The sequence below is a fragment of the Podarcis filfolensis genome (assembly GCF_964270895.1).
Source record: "Podarcis filfolensis genome assembly, chromosome: 12".
NCBI lineage: Eukaryota > Metazoa > Chordata > Lepidosauria > Squamata > Lacertidae > Podarcis > Podarcis filfolensis.
Genome location: NC_139614.1, coordinates 10,652,994 through 10,663,590, shown reverse-complemented (window position 1 = coordinate 10,663,590; position 10,597 = coordinate 10,652,994). Strand labels below are relative to the sequence as shown.

The following is a 10,597-nucleotide window of genomic DNA, read 5'->3' as shown; positions in this document are numbered from 1 at the left end:
CTGAAGAGTCTGGACTGGGGCGCCATCTCAGTCTTCCTGCCCATGTGAACATATACTGGATGTCCAGATGGGGAATGCTTTGGGAGGAGATCCTTCCTTTGGTGCGGTCAAGTGTGACCTGTGCAGGTCCTCCCGCAGTGCTGGTGGTACAGCTAGGCGAGAATGATTTGCCGTCTTCCTCCAGCATAAGTTTGCATTCCTGCATGCAAGAGGGCTTGGTTCGAGTTGATGGCAGCTCTCCCTGGACTCAAAATAATTTAAGGCATTGGTTCAAGGTGATCTGGAGGGGGGGTTTGAGCACCTGTCCCCTCCAATGTGCAAAGATATTCCATTAAAGGAATCCAAGGATTTGCCATGCTTTTGTCAACCCCTTTCGAGGGGTAGGGCCACGCAAGAGTCCCTGGGAGCATTTGGGGTGAGCTTGAGTCTGATCCTGGTTCATTGCTCCCCAACGATGTTTGCTTGTACTGACGATATGGTGGGGCCCAGTCGTCAGTGCTGCCCTGCTGAGGTCAGGTGCAGCTAGTCGGGAACCAATGCCTAAACAAACTACCACCGAGCAGGCCAGAAAGCATGTTAATATGGCGGTGGAAAATAAAATAAAATAAATAAAGTAAATAAAATAAAATAACAAATAAAATAAAATAGGTCCTTGCTTTAGGTGGCTCTGTGATATTGCACCCTGCTGTTTTTCTTCAAGGCTGTTGCCCTCTTTAGGGCAGATGGGGTGCATCTTTCCCCTATGGGGTACAACACCTGGCTGGATGCGGTTGCTTTGGGATTCATTGCTCCGCCACAATGTTTGCTTGTACTGACGATATGGTGGGGCCCAGTCGTCAGTGCTGCCCTGCTGAGGTCAGGTGCAGCTAGTCGGGAACCAATGCCTAGACAAACTACCACCGAAGAGGCCGGAAAGCATGTTAATAAGGCAGTGGAAAATAAAATAAAATAAAATAAATAATAAAGTAAAATAAAATAGGTCCTTGCTTCAGGTGGTTCCGTGATTTTGCACCCTGTGATTGCCTTCAAGGCTGCTGCCCCCTTTAGGGTACATCTTTCCCCTATGGGGAACGACACCTGGTTGGCTACGGTTGCTTTGGGATTGAAGGAAGGGTTGCATTTGTGAGTGGTTTGGCGGTGAGCTAAGGCTCTGTGGCGGTTAGGCATTGGTTTAAATTGGTTGGTGGAGGGGTATGGATTGGCTGTGCCTGCCCCTCCAATGCTGCTGCTGCATGGGAATTCTGTTAAAGGAATTCAGGGGCTTACCATCCTCTCGTCCAAACCCCTGGAATCGGGTGCGGGCCGCGTAAGCTCCTGGGAGCATGCGGGGAGAAGCTGAGGGTCTGTGTCGCAGCTCCAGTTATCCCTGATCTTGTTCCTCCACACTGGCTCTCGCTGGAATCCGGGAGTCAGTGCTGTCCCCCAAGGCGGGGGGGACAGCTAGTCATAACCAATGCCTAAGCAAGGCGGTTAGGCATTGGTTTAAATTGGTTGGTGGAGGGGTATGGATTGGCTGTGCCTGCCCCTCCAATGCTGCTGCTGCATGGGAATTCTGTTAAAGGAATTCAGGGGCTTACCATCCTCTCGTCCAAACCCCTGGAATCGGGTGCGGGCCGCGTAAGCTCCTGGGAGCATGCGGGGAGAAGCTGAGGGTCTGTGTCGCAGCTCCAGTTATCCCTGATCTTGTTCCTCCACACTGGCTCTCGCTGGAATCCGGGAGTCAGTGCTGTCCCCCAAGGCGGGGGGGACAGCTAGTCATAACCAATGCCTAAGCAACCACTCACAATTTGTATGTTTAATAAAGTTGTGGCCAAAACTATGCCAAAAACCTTAAACAAAAATTTATGAGTGATGTGTGAGTTATTGGGGTAGGGGTGTTTTGGGGGACCTCAGCACGCAAAGCGTGTTCTCACTAAAGGAGAGCACGTGTTGCGGATGGGGCCTAGCAAGACACCCCATAGTTGCCAGGCAGTATAAGATAGAGGGGCCTGGCAAGGATTGGCTGTTTGAGTTGCTGGGATAAAATGGATGTTGCCAATTTGGGGGTGGGAACAGGTTATTTAAACAAGGTTCACAGCAAGCTGCTTTCTCTTTCAATGTGGGAACCGGATCACCCGCCCGCCCTCCCTTTTGGGCTTGTGCTTTGACCTTGCTATGCCTATCATGGGGTCGTCCGCCTTGGTGCGGGGGCCTGGTAGGAATTTTTCCATTTGGCTGATTAGTGTGTGCCATTTGGTTTTTGCCTACTGCGTAGCAAATCGTCACAACTTGTAAGGTTGGCGGTTAGGCATTGGTTTAAATTGGTTGGTGGAGGGGTATGGATTGGCTGTGCCTGCCCCTCCAATGCTGCTGCTGCATGGGAATTCTGTTAAAGGAATTCAGGGGCTTACCATCCTCTCGTCCAAACCCCTGGAATCGGGTGCGGGCCGCGTAAGCTCCTGGGAGCATGCGGGGAGAAGCTGAGGGTCTGTGTCGCAGCTCCAGTTATCCCTGATCTTGTTCCTCCACACTGGCTCTCGCTGGAATCCGGGAGTCAGTGCTGTCCCCCAAGGCGGGGGGGACAGCTAGTCATAACCAATGCCTAAGCAAGGCGGTTAGGCATTGGTTTAAATTGGTTGGTGGAGGGGTATGGATTGGCTGTGCCTGCCCCTCCAATGCTGCTGCTGCATGGGAATTCTGTTAAAGGAATTCAGGGGCTTACCATCCTCTCGTCCAAACCCCTGGAATCGGGTGCGGGCCGCGTAAGCTCCTGGGAGCATGCGGGGAGAAGCTGAGGGTCTGTGTCGCAGCTCCAGTTATCCCTGATCTTGTTCCTCCACACTGGCTCTCGCTGGAATCCGGGAGTCAGTGCTGTCCCCCAAGGCGGGGGGGACAGCTAGTCATAACCAATGCCTAAGCAACCACTCACAATTTGTATGTTTAATAAAGTTGTGGCCAAAACTATGCCAAAAACCTTAAACAAAAATTTATGAGTGATGTGTGAGTTATTGGGGTAGGGGTGTTTTGGGGGACCTCAGCACGCAAAGTGGTGCTTCAGGTTAAGAACAGTTTCAGGTAAGAACGGACCCCCAGAACGAATTAAGTTCTTAACCCGAGGTACCACTGTACTTAGGTTTATATTTAGCTTTGCTGTGAATCACATTCACAGGTAGGATTTGATTTTTTGTTTTATTTCTATAGGTATAGTGTAAGTTAGTTCAAAGTTTTAGTCATTTTGTTGGAGAGGTTAGATAGGTAACTATGCTAATATGCTACATCTGACTCAGAATGTAGTATTTTATCATAGGTTTTCTGTATACATGGTAAGTAAATGCATTTTGGGGAACTTGGATTCTCTGTCCAGCTGGTCTTTTGTGTCTTCCTTTACATTCCTTTGCATTTTCCTGTGCATTCCTCAATGAAAGCTCATTTTATCCGTCAAGGTTTCCTACGCTGCTCAAAGAATTACATTCCCAAAAGAGAGGGATATGCTGTTGAATCATTTTAATTCAGTCGCACAGGACACTGCAAAGGAGTCCTGTTTAACTGAATCAGGTTTTAATGGGCGTTGTGCCATGTCTTCTCTCGATTGTAGTGTACATTGTAATGTTTTTGATGTAGGAAGTTCTCTGCCTGGTCCACTGAAAGTCAGTTTAACTGTCACTTGGGTCTGAACCAAAAGCTGTGAGGAAGGGTTAAAATTCTCAGTATGCAAAAGGACGGTTGGTTGGACTGTTTCAATTGCTGCGTGTGGGTTTAGAATTCTCATTGAACAGTGTGATTGGCTGATGCTGGGCTAGAAGTATATCTATGACCTAACAATGGTCAACAGAGAGAGCAGAAGTGGGATGGTTACAGTTGGCAGTGTTGGTGCTTAATGTTTGTAGAGTCATCCAGGAGAAGATGGTTACAGCAGCAGAGGAAGAGGATGGGGGAAGAAGGAGGACATTGTGAGAGGTAGGTGGGGTGCTTTAATGGATGAAGGATAGCTAAATCACTAGGGTTATCATGGATGGGGTATCTTTTTTCTCCAAGGGAAAGATACCATCACCCACCACCACCTTGGAGTGTGGGTCCAGCAAGCTTTGTACTGACGAATCACTAGCAGCTGCACAAAATGGCAGATCACTGTACAGTGGTACCTTGGTTCTCAAACGCCAAAAACCCAGAAGTAAGTGTTCCGGTTTTCAAACATTTTTCAGAAGCCAAACGTCTGATGCGGTTGTTGTCTATTGTTTCCAGGGTGCCTGCACCAGTCAGAAACTGGGCCTTGGTTTTTGAACATTTCGGAAGTCAAATGGACTTCCAGAATGGATTAAGTTTGGCACTTTTGTTCTTACTATTTATTTTGTGTTTTTGTTTTTGAGGCTTTTTCGGTTCATTTGTTTTTGTGACTGTGTGGAATCCAGTTCAGCTACTGATTGATTGTGTGACTGCAGAAATGGATAAAAGTCCCCCATCCAAACAAGGACTATCATCAGTGCAGGTAAGAAAAAATAATAATTTTAAATTTTATCATCTACAATACTGTCTTATTTATTTTATAGTACAGTACATTGATTATTGCTTTCCTTTTATGGATCAGTGGTCTCTTTAGATAGTAAAATTCATGTTAAACTGCTGTTTTAGGGTTGTTTTTTTTAAAGTCTGGAATGCATTAATCCATTTTGCATTACCTTCTAGGGGAAAGCATGTCTTGGTTTTGGAATGCTTTGGTTTTGGAACAGACTTCTGGAACGGATTAAGTTTGAGAACCAAGATACCACTGTAGTTCAATTTACTCTGGTTAATATTTTACATTCAATGCTATCATTTTGTGCAGGTTAAGATAGGTAGGAGACTAAACATCATTAAGTTTTATCATAGGTTTTCTGTATAAACGGTAAATTATGTATTTTGGGGGAACAATGCTTGGGTCTGGTTAGCGGACTGGGCACTGGAATGACGCAAAAGCAGTTAAACAGAAAGCAATGAGTGGTAAGGATCTGAAATGAAAATATAAATATAGGTTTTTCAATCACTATGAACATGAGTAATTTAAAATTCATTATGTCAGTATACCTTGTTTTCTGTTTTCTGGGAGGATTTATCTATTGTCTGACCATGACTTCTCTATCAAAAATGTTACAGAAAAGGTCTACAGAAATAGCCTATTAAATAAAAAAATGTCAAGCAACAGTTGGGTCACAGAGTCTTCAGTTGACCTTCTCATAGATAAGAGTCCCTTCGCTGTGAGTTTTCAGAATATATCTGAGTGGGCCAAGAAAATGCATCTCTATTATCTACAGGTAGTAATACATGAAGATAGCAATAAATACACTGAATAACAATATCTCAAACAGAAAATTTGAGATGCAATCTCTGAATCACCGGACCATTCTTTGGCACGACATTGCTTTCGCAAGAGAAAAGTACAGAATGCAGCTCAGAGTGGAAAAAAATATGAATCTACAGAACTAGATATGGTATTTTAAGGAGAAGGCAACAAAAGATGAATAGGTAAGTTGAGTTTATGATCATGCAAGTGCCCTGCTTACTTAATTGAGTTTGTTCTAGTGGATGACTTTAGAAATTAAAGCTATACCTCAAGACTGCTCTGGGCACAAGAGTCATGAATCTAATTTGGGCCAACAATGTACCAGTGCTCCACAGTTCTCCAGAACGTTCTTATGGATAGAATGTCATTGGAAAGATTTAGAGCAGATATTTCACTGTCAACTGTGAAACTAATTGCTGCATCAGCCTCTTGTTCTGCTCGTTCATAGTCCCCAATTGCCCTGAAAATGCTGGGGTGGGAGTTGTAATGTCGTATTTTAAAGTGTGTGCAGGTCCATTGCCTTTATTTAATTTATCCCCAGACAGGCTCCAACTCCGCAAGTTGGGCAGAAAGTACTTGGGAAGATGGACTTCAGGGTGGCAAGCTGGAAGGAGTGGAAGAGTTCTTCATCCACTTATGTGTCTGCTGTTAAACTTTGTAATAATAATAATAATAGTAATAATTTTTTATGTATATCCTGCCCATCTGGCTGGGTTTCCCCAGCCTCTCTGGGTGGCTCCCAACAGAATATTAAAAACAAATAAAACATCAAACATTTCCCCATGATTTGTCAGTGAATAGGGACAGATATGTGAGAAGGAAGGAAGGAAGGAAGGAAGGAAGGAAGGAAGGAAGGAAGAAGGTTGCCAGAGTCACTGTTTAGTTTATTGGTGTCTGTGTAGTCACCATTTAAGTTGCTGTTACTTACGTTGTTAGAAACCATTAGCCATTTAATGGAGGAAATCCTATGGAATCTGAAAATACCAGGTTTGAAATACTGGTTTATATCCTTCTGTCGCTGGTGCTCATCAGTCAAGCCACTGAAAAAAAGAAAGTGGTCACATTGGTACTTTTGTCATGTACAACATTAATGCGTCAGAGCAAAGTCATTGACTTAATAGGGTGTCCTGTTCAGTTAATGAATTTTGCCTGCACTTGCCCTTTCTTTCACCTCCCTGAGCTCTCTTTTTATGAAAGCCACATCTCTTGGGATGGATGCAGATGAGTTAGGAATGAAGGAGGCACCCATCTATGCAAGGAGACGGCTGCCTACAACTTTTGCCCATGTGTCAAGGAGCATCGCATCGCTCCCTGCCTTCCTTCGAGGACTTGGGTGTGGTCAAATTCCCCACACCCTTTAGTTCCTCATGAGAACTATGGCATGTCGCAACTTGAGAAATGATTTCCCATTAATAGGAGGAGGAACTGGGCTTCATTGCCGACTTGGCTTCCCAACCCTGCTTGCTGCTGCTTAACGTGGTGTGGGCACAGTGCCAGGAGCACCCAATAGTGCCCATTGCTGTGTCTCCACTGTGCTGAGCTGCCTGCTGCCATGTCCCTTTCCTGTCCCCTCTAGGTCAGCCCCACAGCCCCACCCATGCTGCCCCGATGGCTGATGTAGAGCACAGGGCCCCTCCCCTCACAAACCACCTCTTCTCATTAGTTTTTCAAACTAATTTTCACGGTATCCGTGAAAGCCACAACTATAATTTCTGTCAAGTTTCTAACAGGAATGATGCCGTGCTTATGCTTTTGTCTAACCCTCTCTCACCTGGTTTAAACCAGAATTTTCTTTCATTTTTTCCACAATAGGAGTCACACAATTAAACCAAAGTAATGTGTCGATTCCATCCTTTTCGCATTGTTTCAGAGCTAGAAGAATAACCCGTAAGCATTTATTTGTCATGGCACCATTTTATATTTTTCATCGCAAACCTCTTTTTTATTTTTTAAAAAAGAGGCACAGACTTGGAAAATAACAAAAGGAATCCATTAATGTTCACATTTCATTAAGTGCCTGTGATGACAACTTATTGTTGTCTTTAAAATAGACACCTGCATGGAAATCTAAATTATTCCTTTTATTTTGTTTTTTAAAAAAACACAGTTCCTCTTAATGTTTGGTGTTTTTCCACCTCACCTCCTTTTACTGAAAGTTAGATTGAATCAGATAGTCTGCCCTTTCTGAACACGTTTTTTGAGTGATTCTACAGAAGGAGATTCAGAGTATTCCCAGTAATGTATTCCATTTGGCTGGAATACACCAAAAAGGATGAAAGCTGACGTTCCACTCCTCCAGATACTCCGTTAGCAGTAAAGGTAAAAAGGTAAAGGACCCTGGATGGTTAAGTGCAGTCAAAAGTGATTATGGAGTTGTGGCACTCATCTCGCTTTCAGGCCGAGGGAGCCGGCGTTTGTCCGCTGACAGTTTTCCAGGTCATGTGGCCAGCATGACTAAACCACTTCTGGTGCAACAGAACACCGTGATGGAAACCAGAGCGCACAGAAATGCCATTTACCTTCCTGCCACAGTGGTACCTATTTATCTACTCACACTGGTGTGCTTTCAAACTGCTAGGTTGGCAGGAGCTGGGACAAAGCAAGGGGAGCTCACCCCATCAATCACACGATGTGATGAACACACACCATTTGAATGGCAATGCCCATCAACTTTGGGGTGTCTCAGCCCCCTCAAATATTTCATGGGGAGGGCGAATGGACCTCAGCCCCACACCCGACCAGGCAATTTGGATTGGGAAATAGCGCAGCGGAAAGGGTTAATCCCCCACCTTTCCCCAGTGCTATGGCCCTGCTCTGAACTGGTGGCCCAATAATAGGTTTTCTCATCATGTTTGGCACAAATCATCTGAGGGGTAGATAGTTCAGCTGGTAGAGTGGAAGTCACAAAAACCAAACAAAAAACCCGCAAAAACACAAAATAAATAGCAAAACCAGACAGACCTCGAAATGGAAGTGTGGCACTCAAATTAGAAGTGTAAAACTCAAAATGGAGCATGTTCGGCTTCCGAAAAAAGTTTGCAAACTGGAACACTTACTCCCAGGTTTGCAGTGTTTGGGTTCCAAGTTGTTTGAGTACCAAGGAGTTTGAGAACCAAGGTACCACTGTACTGAAAGGATGATGGCTCCTTGTCTGCTCCACAGGCTCCTTCCCCCAGCCTGGTAAAATGGTCCTGCCCACTGTACATTATTTTACTATAAAATTCTGTTGTTGGCAGCAATTCAGTCTCAGATTATTTTCTCATGCTGCCATAAACTTTTAAGCACTTACAAAGCAATACATTATTAGAGGCATGCTAGCAGCATGTCTGTCAGTGCTTTCGGCAGAAAAGTATTGTCTTAAGCAAAGCAGGGGTTGGGAGGAGATGCATTCTCACCTTTAATTTTTCTGCATAGATCCTATCACCTTGCTGTCTTTGTCTTCTGCCTTTTAGATAGCTCTGCTGGGTTTGGTGCTTGCATTTTTGAATATTTGAATGAGAAGCATATTAAAGAGGGGAGTCGGTGAGGTCCAAATCATGCCTTTGGCCTACCCTGTTGTAAATGATGGTGTATGTATCTTTCATTTCTCTCTCTCTCTCTCTCTCTCTCATGATTTTTTTGTTTTATACATTTCAATACTTTTACAATCATTTTAAAATTTCAAAACTTAACTTCCTTCCCCCTCTTTCTGTGGTTCCTTAAATTTATTTTTAATATTTTCTGCATATCCAAATTAACTTAATTTGCTCATTTATTCATCTACTTTAAATATATACTCTTATATAACTGCAAGTTATTAGAAAATAATCCTGCCAATGTTCTTATCTGTTTACAATTTGTTTGTAAATATTCCCTGTACAATTTCCATTCTTTTATAAAAAGTTTGCTATCTTGATTTCTTATTTTTCCAGCAAGTTCCGCCATTTCTGCATATTCCATAATTTTTTGTATCCATTCTTCTTTTGCTGGGACTTCTTCTTCTTCTTTCCATTTTTGGGCAACATGTATTACAACATTTATTATAATAAAAAATTACACATCAAAAGGCTTCCCTACACAGGGCTGCCTTCAGAAGTCTTCTAAAGGTTATATAGTTACTCATCTCCTTGACATCTGATGGGAGGGTGTTCCACAGGGTGGGTGATACTCAGTGGTTTTTTCTAAAAAAATGTTCAGTGGTACCCTTACTTTCCTACTCATATTGAAATACTGCCCTCAATGAGGCCAAAATCAGGGAGTATGCGTACCCCTGCGTACCCCCAGAAAAAAGCACTGGTGCCACTACTAAAAAGGCCTTCAGGTAAAGGTAAAGGGACCCCTGACCATTAGGTCCAGTCGTGGCCGACTCTGGGGTTGCGGCGCTCATCTCGCTTTATTGGCCGAGGGAGCCGGCATACAGCTTCCGGGTCATGTGGCCAGCAAGACTAAGCCACTTTTGGCGAACCAGAGCAGCGCACAGAAACGCCGTTTACCTTCCCGCCAGAGCGGTACCTATTTATCTACTTGCACTTTGATGTGTTTTCGAACTGCTAGGTTGGCAGGAGATGGGACCGAGCAACAGGAACTCACCTCATCGCAGGGATTCGAACTGCCAACCTTCTGATCGGCAAGTCCTAGGCTCTGGTTTAACCCACAGCGCCACCCGCGTCCCTTAAGAAGGCCTTCAAGAGGTCCTAAAACAGCAGTTATCTTGAATAACTGGAAAGTCACAGAGTAGGTGCTGTTCCTTTTTTTGAAATCTGTTTGTGGGGGACACACATCTGGAAACAAGAGCCACCAACAGAATTACAAATTCGGCATTTATTTGCAAGACCTTGTCCAGAGGCCCGCCAACAGCAATCAGTGGTTCCAGTTGAATGATGTGCTTTTGGCTTCCATCTGCTTCACCATCGTCAAATACAATAGTTTAGCAGAACACAATATTGATTGGATATCTCAATTTGTGGGGTGCTGCCAGGTTCTTCAAATCACTCCAAGAGTAATTATTTCTATTGTATATTAAGCATACTTGGGTTACAGTGTACCCAAGTGGGCTAAGGAAGATAAAAGACACTCGAGCAAGAATAATACTAGGCAATTGAAGCACAGTATGCTTAGGCATGATTAACACAGAGCAGTAATTATTTTTCTCTTTGTAAGCAGTATTCTGCTGTATTTTTCAACCCCCACTTCTTCTATTAAAGATAGGCAGGTGGGCAGCAAAACAGAGTTTTCTGTCTTGATGGACTGTTCCCAAGCCTATTAAAATCAATGGAATATGCCCACCTGGAAGTTTCAATAACCATCATGTTGAGTAGTGTT

At 44.1% G+C, this 10,597-nt stretch overlaps 1 long non-coding RNA gene across 4 annotated transcripts; it reads left to right on the top strand.

The window, feature by feature from the left end:
• The first annotated feature begins 3,154 nt into the window (after window positions 1–3,154).
• LOC310745597 lies at window positions 3,155–6,073 on the top strand. 4 transcript variants are annotated; one of them, XR_014540205.1, is made up of 3 exons: window positions 3,155–3,936; window positions 4,347–5,478; window positions 5,838–6,073. It is a non-coding gene; the product is annotated as an uncharacterized lncRNA (long non-coding RNA). The 4 variants fall into 4 exon arrangements; XR_014540206.1 differs by having other exon boundaries at window positions 4,015–5,478; XR_014540207.1 differs by having other exon boundaries at window positions 3,155–4,465; window positions 5,110–5,478.
• Window positions 6,074–10,597: the final 4,524 nt, after the last annotated feature.